The sequence below is a fragment of the Dermacentor variabilis genome, chromosome 8, assembly GCF_050947875.1.
Source record: "Dermacentor variabilis isolate Ectoservices chromosome 8, ASM5094787v1, whole genome shotgun sequence".
Taxonomy (NCBI): Eukaryota; Metazoa; Arthropoda; class Arachnida; order Ixodida; family Ixodidae; genus Dermacentor; species Dermacentor variabilis.
This window is the reverse complement of record NC_134575.1, coordinates 65,236,869-65,247,902: the sequence shown is the minus strand read 5'-3', so window position 1 is coordinate 65,247,902 and position 11,034 is coordinate 65,236,869.

Below are 11,034 nucleotides of genomic sequence, written 5' to 3'. Positions count from 1 at the left end.
TACTAACATCTTTCTAACAGATGGCCTTTGTGAGTGTCATTCTCACATCTTTCTAACAGATGGCTTTTCCGAGTGTCTTTCTCCAATCTTTCTAACAGATGGCCTTTCTGAGTGTCTTTCTAACATATTTCTAACAGATGGTCTTTCTGAGTGTCTTTCTAACATATTTCTAACAAATGGCCTTTCGGAGTGTCTTTATGATATCTTTATATTCGGTGGCTTTCTGACTGCCTTTCTAGCATCTTTCTAAGAGATGACCTTTCTGAGTGTCTTTCTAACATCTTTCTAACAGATGGGCTTTCCGAGTGTTTTTATAACATGCTTCCAACAGATGGCCTTTCCAAGGGTCTTTCTAGCATCATTCTAAGGGATGACCTTTCTGAGTGCCTTTCTAACATCTTCCAGATAAATTTGAGGCCTGTGCGTCATTTGACATTACGTCTGCTACGCCGCTATACATTGGTCGCTTGTTCACGCGCCTCACGCCGGCGGTCTGGTTCACGCTAGCGCGAGAACAGGAAAATAAAGAGATATATTGTAGTTCGTATTATACAGAAATCAGCAGCATATAGGCACGTTATAAAGAAGAGCAATTAAGTTTTTGTATTCGGATGTTAGACTGACGCTTCGTGAAGCCTGAAGGCTTTAATAAATTTACACTCTTTTTAGATGAACTACTAAATCTAAACCTTATTCTAGGCATTTCAGCATTTTCCTTCAGCATTTCTTACCTTGATTTGTTTATATCGATGAACTGCGTGTTAAAACTTTTCATAAATGTGTAAATAGCAGACAATATATGCCGAACAACCATATACTGCACACAAATACTGGGGATCCATGTGTGCTCTTAAAAGCAAGATGCATCACTTTCTGTAATGGTATTACTGATCCCATCATTGTAGAATACACAAAAACCTGAATAAATAGAGGAAATTGAAAAGTCCCGTGAGGCGATACACTCCGGGCATGGTAAATAATTCATTTTTATTACCCGTAAAAACGACACCTGCCTGATTATCTTTTAATAATTAACAAACTGACGACACTTCTGGATACAAGAATATGTCCCTCACTGCGTTCGAATCAGCTAGATTGAGTGCAGTTTAATATATTAAACTGTACAATGTGCATGCAATAACTATCAAATGTCCATTGTAATGAGCTTCATCCTAAGGATAATCAATTATTGTAGGTACACAAACAGGGCACCGCAGGGACATTGTCACTTCCTCGCCTAGTACCATCGCTGTTCCTGGTTCTGTCCAGAATACGGTGTGCACACAACTGCGAATACGTAGAATACGTAGGTGACTGCAGGGGTAATCATAATAACAAACTTCTGTCCACCGTTCGCTACTGACACGTTCGCAAACCAACATGTGGCAGGAAAAAGCCCCTGAAGCCACATGCTTATAAACATGCTTTTAAATGATGACAGCAAAGCTCATACGTGCAGTAAAGTATTAATACAAACAGAAGTAAAAACGGTCATACCTTCATCCAATCAGCCTGCACAAGTTGTGTCGCTGGAAGAGCGCGTATCGGCTTGCACTGCATGTTTTCTTGCTTTTAAAAGGCGCACACTTCCACGTTTTCACCTCTGTAGTAATTTCAGGAACATATCTGCCCTGAACACTTGCTTCGAAGTACCGTGCATTAATCTTCCGCTGCATATTACAAAACATTCCGCGCAAACCAAAATGGACGCGTTTTCAACGAATGCGGCGCGGCCGCAGCGGCGGCGTCCGGAGGCTGCCATGTTCTCGGCCGGCGTACTATTACAGGGTCGTATAGTGACACGCAGGCGTGATCATCTGTCCAGAAGGTATAGATGTCTGGCGCGGAGTCATAAGTTGACTTTTTGATAGGATGTGGAATTCGGTACCCCGAAAATGATGAAAAATGTACGCATGCCAAGGACGTGTAGGACAACGTGCCAGCATCCGACGTAGCATGACGTACTGCCGTCGGCGTAGGATGATAGATCAGTGGAGCGATGGCTGCCCGACAGCTGAAGAAGCTCGTCCTTATGCTGGTGACTCGCTGGCCGAGCTGCCCGTGATTAGCGTCGCAGAGTGAGTGGCGTGATGGCAATGTTGGCGTTGCCATAAGCATTTGTTGTCATTGTTCTTGCAGTTGTTCCGCCTCCTGTCACTCGCTCTCCGCCAGCTCCACCACCTCCAGGTGAGTACAGAAATGAGCACTCTAAAAGAACTAACGAGGCCTATACAGCCAACAGAATAGAGAACGCAGTGTTTGAAAATTTGCGCAATTTCATATACAACACTTGGAAATGACGAGCCAGAGCGGAACGAATGTACATGCACCTAAATTCGCGGTCACTTTTTTCACACCTGTAATGCTCACATTCCGCATATTCAGTCACCGAAGTCCGCTATCTCATCGACAATGGCGCCGAGATTCGCGTCCTTCCTCGCATGTTGTGCTGAGCGCTGCCATCTTCCCAACTCTCCTCCTCTGACGGCGTTCAGTGGATCGACAATCCAGACCTACGGACAAAAGTGTGTGACCCTCGACATCGGCCTGAGACGTACCTTTCGCTGGATCGTTGTCATCGCGGCCATGCGTTAGCCCATAATCGGAACGGGTTTTCTTTGGGAATAGAATGTCGTGGACCAGGTGTGGGACAGACGCATCTTGGACCCGGGGTCGAGCGTAACCTTTCAAGGAGTTTCCTGCCGCATCCACCACTTCTGCTTCTCCAGGCGCACATAGCCGTTCGCGATCCTTGGTCAGCTGTTCTTGCCGAGTTTCCGGAAGTCTTACGACCGTCCGCCTTTCCGCCCTCTGTCGCTCACAGCGTGACATCATACCGTCACGACTGACTCTCTCGTGTTTGCTCGGGCTCGTCGCCTCGCGCCGGATCGCCTAGCTGTCACCGAAAAGGGGTCGGACCACATGCTTGACCTTGGCTTCATATGTGCATTTTTCAGTCCTTGCACCTCGCCACTATATGTGGTGCCCAAGAAGACCTGTGACTGGCGCCCCTTCGGTGATTACCATGCTCTAAACAAGGCCACTGTCCCGTACCGATACCCAATACCTCACATTCAGGACTTTATGGGGGCACTGTACGACTGCACCAACTTTTGCAAGATCGACCTGGTGAAAACCTACGACCAGATTCCTGTGGAACCCTGAGATATTACCAAGATCGCTATCACAACACCCTTGAGCCTTTCCCAATATCTGCGCATGCCTTTCTGTCTTGATAATGCGGCCCAGACCTTTCCACGTTTGGTTGACCAAGAATTAAGTGGCTTGACATGTTGCTTTGCCTATCTTGATGACATTCTCGTCTACAGCACCAACGCCGAAGCTTACAAGGTCCATCTACGTGAACTGCTCGCAAGACTAAGCAAGTTTGGTGTTGTCGTTAATGGCCCGAAGAGCGAGTTCGGCATTACGGAGTTCGATTTCCTCGGCTTTCGCGTAAACGACCGCGGTATTCGTCCATTCCCGACCCGCATCACAGCTATTCGGGAGTTTCTTCCGCCATCCACTACCAGGCAACTGCGCGAATTTTATGGTCTCGCCAACTATTACCGCCGCTTTATTCCTCGCTGCGCCAATATATTGCAGCCTCTATACAAACTTGTCTCTGGCATCAAGACACCGAATGCTCTCGCGGCCTGGAACGATATCGCTGATGGCGCATCATCAAAGAAGCCATTTCTAACGCGACGCTCCTCGTCCAGCCCAAATAGGATGCGCCAACATCTGTCATGGTTGACCAATCGGACACCGCTGTCGGCGCATTCTTGCAACAGTTCGTTGCTCGTAGTTGCAGCCGATGGCATTCTTTTCGTAGAAGCTTGGGCCCACTGGTCGCCACTGCAGCACGACTGGCAGAGAGCTGCTCGCTATGTATTAGGCTGGGAAGCAGTTTCGACATTTTCTCGAGGGACACTCCTTTCATGTCCTTACTAACATAAACCACTGACTTACGCCCTAGCGTCCAGCAAAACATCCTACGCCCTCCACAAAATGGGGCAGGTCGCCTACATTTCTGAATACACCAGCGAGATTCGGCACGTCAGCGGAAAATTGAATGTCATTGCCAGCGCATTTTCTCGCGCTGCCATTCAAGGAACGGACCATGGCCGACCAGTCATTGACTTCACGACCACGGCTACTGCCCTGAGTGTCGACACGTAGCTCTAGCTGCTTCGGAAGAGCGGTACCTCTCTGGTGTTTAAAGATATCTTGCTTCCTCACTGCGACGTGCCCCTGGTTGGTTATACGTCACAGGTCGTCCTCGTCCTTACGTGCCTCGCCTATACCGCCTTCGATGCCCTCCATTGCTTGGCTAATCCTGGCGTTCGCGCAACAAGGCGGCTCGTCACTTCTCCGTATGCTTGGCACAGTGTGAACGGAGACGCCCGTTGCTGGTCATACGCACGGCACCTGCCAACAGTCCAAAGTGCATCGCCACTCTTATTATCGACCTCGCGGGTGTGAGAGACATTCAAGCGTACGTTCCCATGACAAGATGATTTGTCTCATCCCAGAAAGGTTGTTACTATAATCCTGGACCTGTCAAGTGGGAGAAGCGTTCACGCGGGCCTCCCCATGTGAAAATAATTGCCCTCTTCTCCAAAATAGCCTCATCCATTTTTATTTCCCTAGCTACACAAAGGGAAGGCAAAGGAAAAAAAACCCGGAAGGGCAGGAGGTCGACGACAAAAGAACCCATTATCACAGACTCCCGAAGAAGACGTCGAAAACCACAAGACCCCAAAGGGTTATTTATGTCCGTGCTGGCTCCCGTGTCCATGAGAACCGCTCGAGACTCGGATGACAGTCATGACCATGTACCAACGTAATAGAATACAATCTTTTCTAATTTATTTCATCGTCACGATGCCCGCCTTCATCGTCGTTTCCTCATTCTTGCGGTGAGGACCCATCTCACCCAGTTGAGAACGTTTCGCCGCACTGCGGCTCCTCTTGGCCCATTTCCGTCCCCGGATGCCCGCTTCAGCCCTCTGCACGTCGGCAGTGTTCACCCCCATCGTTCTTCAGGGAACCATCGCTATTTCTTAAGCTGCATTTATAGGTTCACCAGATGTCCTTTCTAAGTGTCTCTCTAACATCTAACAGGTGCCTTTCTTAGTGTCTTACTAACATCTTTCTAACAGATGGCCTTTCTGAGTATCATTATAACATCTTTCTAACAGATGGCTTTTCTGAGTGTCTTTCTCCAATCTTTGTAACAGATGGCCTTTCGGAGTGTCTTTCTAACATATTTCTAACAGATGGTCTTTCTGAGTGTCTTTCGTACATATTTCTAACAAATGGCCTTTCTGAGTGTCTTTATGATATCTTTAATTCGATGGTCTTGTTGACTGCCTTTCTAACACCTTTATAACAGATGGCCTTTCTTAGTGTCTTTCGAACATCTTTCTAAGAAATGGGCTTTCTGAGTGTGTTTCTAGCATGCTGCCAACAGATGGCCTTTCCAAGGGCCTTTCTAGCATCATTCTAAGAGATGGCCTTTCTGAGTGCCTTTCTAACATCTTCCAGATAAATTTGAGGCCTGCGCGTCATTTGACATTCCGCCTGCTACGCCACTATTCACTGGTTCCTTGTTCACGCGCCTCACGCCGGCGGTCTAGTTCACGCTAGCGCGAGACCCGGAAAATAAAGAGTTGTATTGTAGTTCGCACTATACAGAAATCGGGAGCATATAGGCACGTTATAAAGGAAAGTAATTAAGTTTTTGTACTCGGATGTTAGATTGACCCTTCGTGAAGCCTGAAGGCTTTAATAAATTTACACTATATTTAGATGAACTACTATATCTAAGCCTTATTGTAAGAATTTCAGCATTTTCCTTCAGCATTTTTTACCTAGATTTGTTTGTATCGATGAACTGCGTGTTAAAACTTTCCATCAATGTGTAAATAGCAGGAAATATATGCCCAACAACCATATACTGCACACAAGTACTGAGGATGCATGTATGCTCTTAAAAAACAAAATGCATCACTTTGTTTAATGGGATTCCTGATCCCATCATTGTAGAATGCACAAAAACCTGAATACATAGAGGAAATTGAAAAATCCCGTGAGGCGCAACACTCCGGGCATGGTAAATAATTCATTTTTATTACCTGTAAAAAACGACACCTGCCTGATTATCCTTTAATAATTAAGAAACTGATGATACTTCTCGAGACAAGAATATGTCCCTCACGGCGTTCGAATCGGGTAGATTGAGTGCAGTTATGTTAAACTCTACAATGTGCAGGCAATAACTATCATATGTCCGTTGTAATGAGCTTCATCTTAAGGATAATCAAATACGGTAGGTACACAAACAGGGCACAGCAGGGACATTATCACTTCCACGTCAAGTACCTTCGCTGTTTCTGGTTCTGTGTGGAATACTGTGTGCACACACCTGCGAATACGTGGAATACGTGGCTGACTGCAAGGCTAATCATAATAACAAACATCTGTCCACCGTTCGCTACTGACACGTTCGCAAACCAGCATGTGGTAGGAAAAAGCCCCTGAAGCCACGTGCTTATCAACATGCTTTTAAATGATGAAAGCAAAGCTCATATGAGCAGTAAAGTATTAATATAAACGGAAGTAAAAACGGTCATACCTTCATCCAATCAGCCTGCACAAGTTGTGTCGCTGGAAGAGCGCGTATCGGCTTGCACTGCATGTTTTCTTGCTTTTAAAAGGCACACACTTCCACGTTTTCACCTCTGTAGTAATTGCATGAACATATCTGCACTGAACACTTGCTTCGAATTACCGCGCATTAATCTTCCGCTGCACATTACGAAACATTCCGCGCAAACCAAAATGGACGCGTTTTCAACGAATGCGACGCGGCCGCAGCGGCGGCGTCTGGAGGCAGCCATGTTCTCGGCCTGCGCACTATTACGGGGTCGTATACTGGCACGCAGGCGTGATCACCTGTCCAGAAGGTATAGAGGTGTGGCGCGGAGTCATAAGTTGACTTTTTGATAGGATGTGGAATTCGGTACCTGGTAAATGATCAACAATGTACGCGTGCCAAGGACGTTTAGGACAACGTACCAGCATCCGACGTAGCATGACGTCCTGCCGTCGCCGTAGGCTGACAGATGAGTGGAGCGATGGCTGCCCGACTGATGAAGAAGCTCGTTCTTATGCTGATGGCTCGCTGGCCGAGCTGCGCGTGATAAGCGTCGCAGAGTGAGTGCCGTGATGGCAATGTTGGAGTTGCCATAAGCATTTGTTGTCATTGTTCTTGCAGTTGTTCCGCCTCCTGTCACTCGCTCTCCGCCACCTCCACCACCTCCAGGTGAGTACAGAAATGAGCACTCTAAAAGAACTAACGAGTCCTGTACAGCGAATCGAATAGAGAATGAAGTGTTTGAAATTTAGCAATTTCATATACAACACTTGCAAATGACTAGCCAGAGCGGAACGAGTGTACATGCACCTAAATTCGCGATCACTGTTTTCACACTTGTAATGCTCACATTCAGCACATTCAGTCACCATAGTCCGCTATCTCGTCGACAATGGCACCGAGATTCGCGTCCTTCCTCGTATGTTGGCTGAGCGCCGCCATGTTACCGACACTCCTCATGTCACCATGGTCATTGGATCGACAATCCAGGCCTACGAATAAATGTTGGTGACTCTTGACATCGGCCTGAGACGCACCTATCGCTGGACCGTTGTCATCGCGGCCATGCGCAGACCATCATCGGAGCCCATTTTCTTTGGGAATACAATCTCGTGGTCGACGTGTGGGACAGACGCATCTTGGACCCCGTGACGAGCGTAACCTTCCAAGGAGTTTCCTGCCGCACTCCATCGCTTCGGCTTCACCAGACGCACATGGCCGTTGCCGATCCTTTGTCAGCTGTCCTTGTCGAGTTTCCGGAAGTACGACCGTCCGCCTTTCAGCCGTCGGTCGCTCACTGCGTGACATCATACCGTCACGAATGACTCGCTCGTGTCTGCTCGGGCTTGTCGCCTCGCGCCGGATCGCCTAGCTGTCACCAAAAAAGTGTCGGACCACAAGGATGACCTTGGCTTCATTCGTCCCTTTTTCAGTCCTTGGGCGTCGCCACTACATGTGGTGCCCAAGAAGACCGGTGACTGGCGCCCTTGAGGTGATAACCATGCTCTAAACAAGGCCACTGTTCGGGACCGATAACCAATACCTCACATTCAGGACTTTATGGGGGAACTGTAGGACTGCACAATCTTTTGCAAGGTCGACCTGGTCAAAGCCTACCACCAGATTCCTGTGGAACCCTCAGATATTACCAAGATCGCTATCACAACACCCTTTGGCCTGTCCCAATGTCTGCGCCTGCCTTTCGGTCTTGGTAATGTGGCCCACACCTTTCAGCGTTTGGTTGACCAAGGGTTAAGTGGCTTGACATGTTGCTTTCCCTATCTTGACGACATTCTCGTCTACAGCACCAACGCCGAAGCTCACAAGCTCCACTTACGTGAACTACTCGCAAGACAGAGCAAGTTTGGTCTTGTGGTTAATGCTCCGAAGAGCGTGTTCGGCGTTACGGAGTTCGATTTCCTTGGCTAACGCGTAGACGCCCACGGTATTCGTCCACTCCCGACCCGAATCACAGCTATCCGTGAATTTCTTCAGCGATCCACTACCAGGCAATTGCGCGAATTTTTTGGCCTCGCCAACTATTACCGCCGCTTTATTCCTTGCTGCGCAAATATACTGTAGCCTATAAACAAACCTCTCTGTGACATCAAGACTCCGAATACTCTCGTGGCCTGGAAGGACACCGCTGACGGCGCATCATCAAAGAAGCCATTGCTAACGCGACCCTCCTTCTCCAGCCCAAATTGGACGCGCCAACATCTGTCATGGTTGACTAATCGGACACCGTTGTCGGCGCATTCTTGCAGCAGTTCATTGCTGGTAGTTGCAGCCGATGGCCTTCTTTTCCAAGAAGCTTGGGCCCACTGAGTGCCAATACATCACGACTGGCAGAGAGCTGCTTCCTATGTATTAGGCTGGAAAGCAGTTTCGACATTTTTTTGAGTGACACTCCTTTCATGTACTTACTAACATAAACCACTGACTTCCACCCTAGCGTCCAGCAGAACATCGTACGCCCTCCACGAAATGGGACAGCTCGCCTACATTTCTGAATACACCAGCGAGGTTCGGCATGTCAGCGGAAAATTGAATGCCATTGCCAACGCATTTTCTCGCGCCGCCATTCATGGAACGGACTATGGCCGACCAGTCATCGACTTCGCGACTATGGCTACTGCCCAGAGTGTCGACACGTACCTTTAGCTACTTCGGAAGAGCGGTAACTCTCTGGTGTTTAAAGATATCTTGCTTCCTCACTGCCACGTGCCCCTGGTTGGTGATACGTCACAGGTCGTCCTCGTCCTTACTTGCCGCGCCTATACCACCTTCGATGCCCTCCATTGCTTGGCTAATCCTGGCGTTCGCGCAACAAATCGACTCGTCACTTCTCATTATGCGTGGCGCAGTATGAACGGAGACGTCCATCGCTGGTCATGGGCACGTCATCTGCCAACAGTCTAAAGTACATCGCCATTGTTATTATTGACCGGTGAGGTGTGAGAGACATTCAGGCGTACGTTCCCATGACAGCATGATTTGACTCATCCCAGAAAGGTTGTTACTGTAAGCCTGGACCGGTCAAGTGTGAGAAGCGTTCCAGCGGGCCTCCCGATGTGAACATAATTGCCCTCTTCTCCAAAATAGCGTCATCCATTTTTATTTCCCTAGCTGCACAAAGGGAAGGACAAAGGAAGAAAACCCGAAAGGCAGGAGGTCGACAACAAAAGATCCCACTTCCACAGACTCCCGAAGAAGACGTCGACAACCACAAGACCGCAAAGGGTTATTAAGGCCGTCCTGGTCCCCGTGTTCATCAGAACCGCTCGAGACTCGTATGACAGTCACAACCATGTACCAATGAAGTGAATATAATCTTCTGTAATTTATTTCATCGTCACGATGCCCGCCTTCGTCGTCGTTTCCTCATTCTTGCGGTAAGGACCCATCTCACCTAGTGGATAACGTTTCGCCGCACTGCGACTCCTCTTGGCACATTTGCGTCCACGGACGCCCGCTTCAGCCCTCTGCACGTCGGTATTGTTGACCCCCATCCTTCCTCTGGGAACAATCGCTACCTGTTAACCTGCATTGATAGGTTGAACAGATGTCCTTTCTAAGTGTATCTCTAACATCTAACAGATGGCCTTTCTTAGTGTCTTACTAACATCTTTCTAACAGATGGCCTTTCTGAGTGTCATTCTGACATCTTTCTAACAGATGGCTTTTCTGAGTATCTTTCTTAAATCTTTCAAACAGATGGCCTTTCTGAGTGTCTTTCTATGATATTTCTAACAGATGACCTTTCTGAGTATCTTTCTAACATATTTCTAACAGATGGCCTTTCCGAGCGTCTTTCTTATATTTTTATAATCGATGGCCTTTCTGAGTGCTTTTCTAACATCTTTCTAAGGGATGACCTTTCTGAGTGTCTTCCTGACACCTTTTTAACAGATGGCCTTTCTGAGTGTCTTTCTAACATCTCTTCAACAGATGGGCTTTCCGAGTGTCTTTCTAACGTGCTTCCAACAGATGGCCTTTCCAAGGGTCTTTCTAGCATGATTTTAACAGATGGCCTTTTTGAGTGGCTTTCTAATATCTTCCAGATAAATTTGAGGCCTGCGCGTCATTTGACATTACGTCTGCTACGTCACTATTCACTGGTCACATGTTCACGCACCTCAAGCCGGCGGTTTGGTTCACGCTAGCGCGAGACCAGGAAAATGAAGAGATATTTTGTATTTCGTACTATAGAGAAATCGGCAGCATATAGGTACGTTATAAAGAAAAGTAATTAAGTTTCTGTACTGGGATGTTAGATTGATGCTTCGTGAAGCCTGAAGGTGTTATTATATATACACAATTTTTGGTGAACTAACAAATCTAAGCCTTATTCTAGGCATTTCAGCATTCTT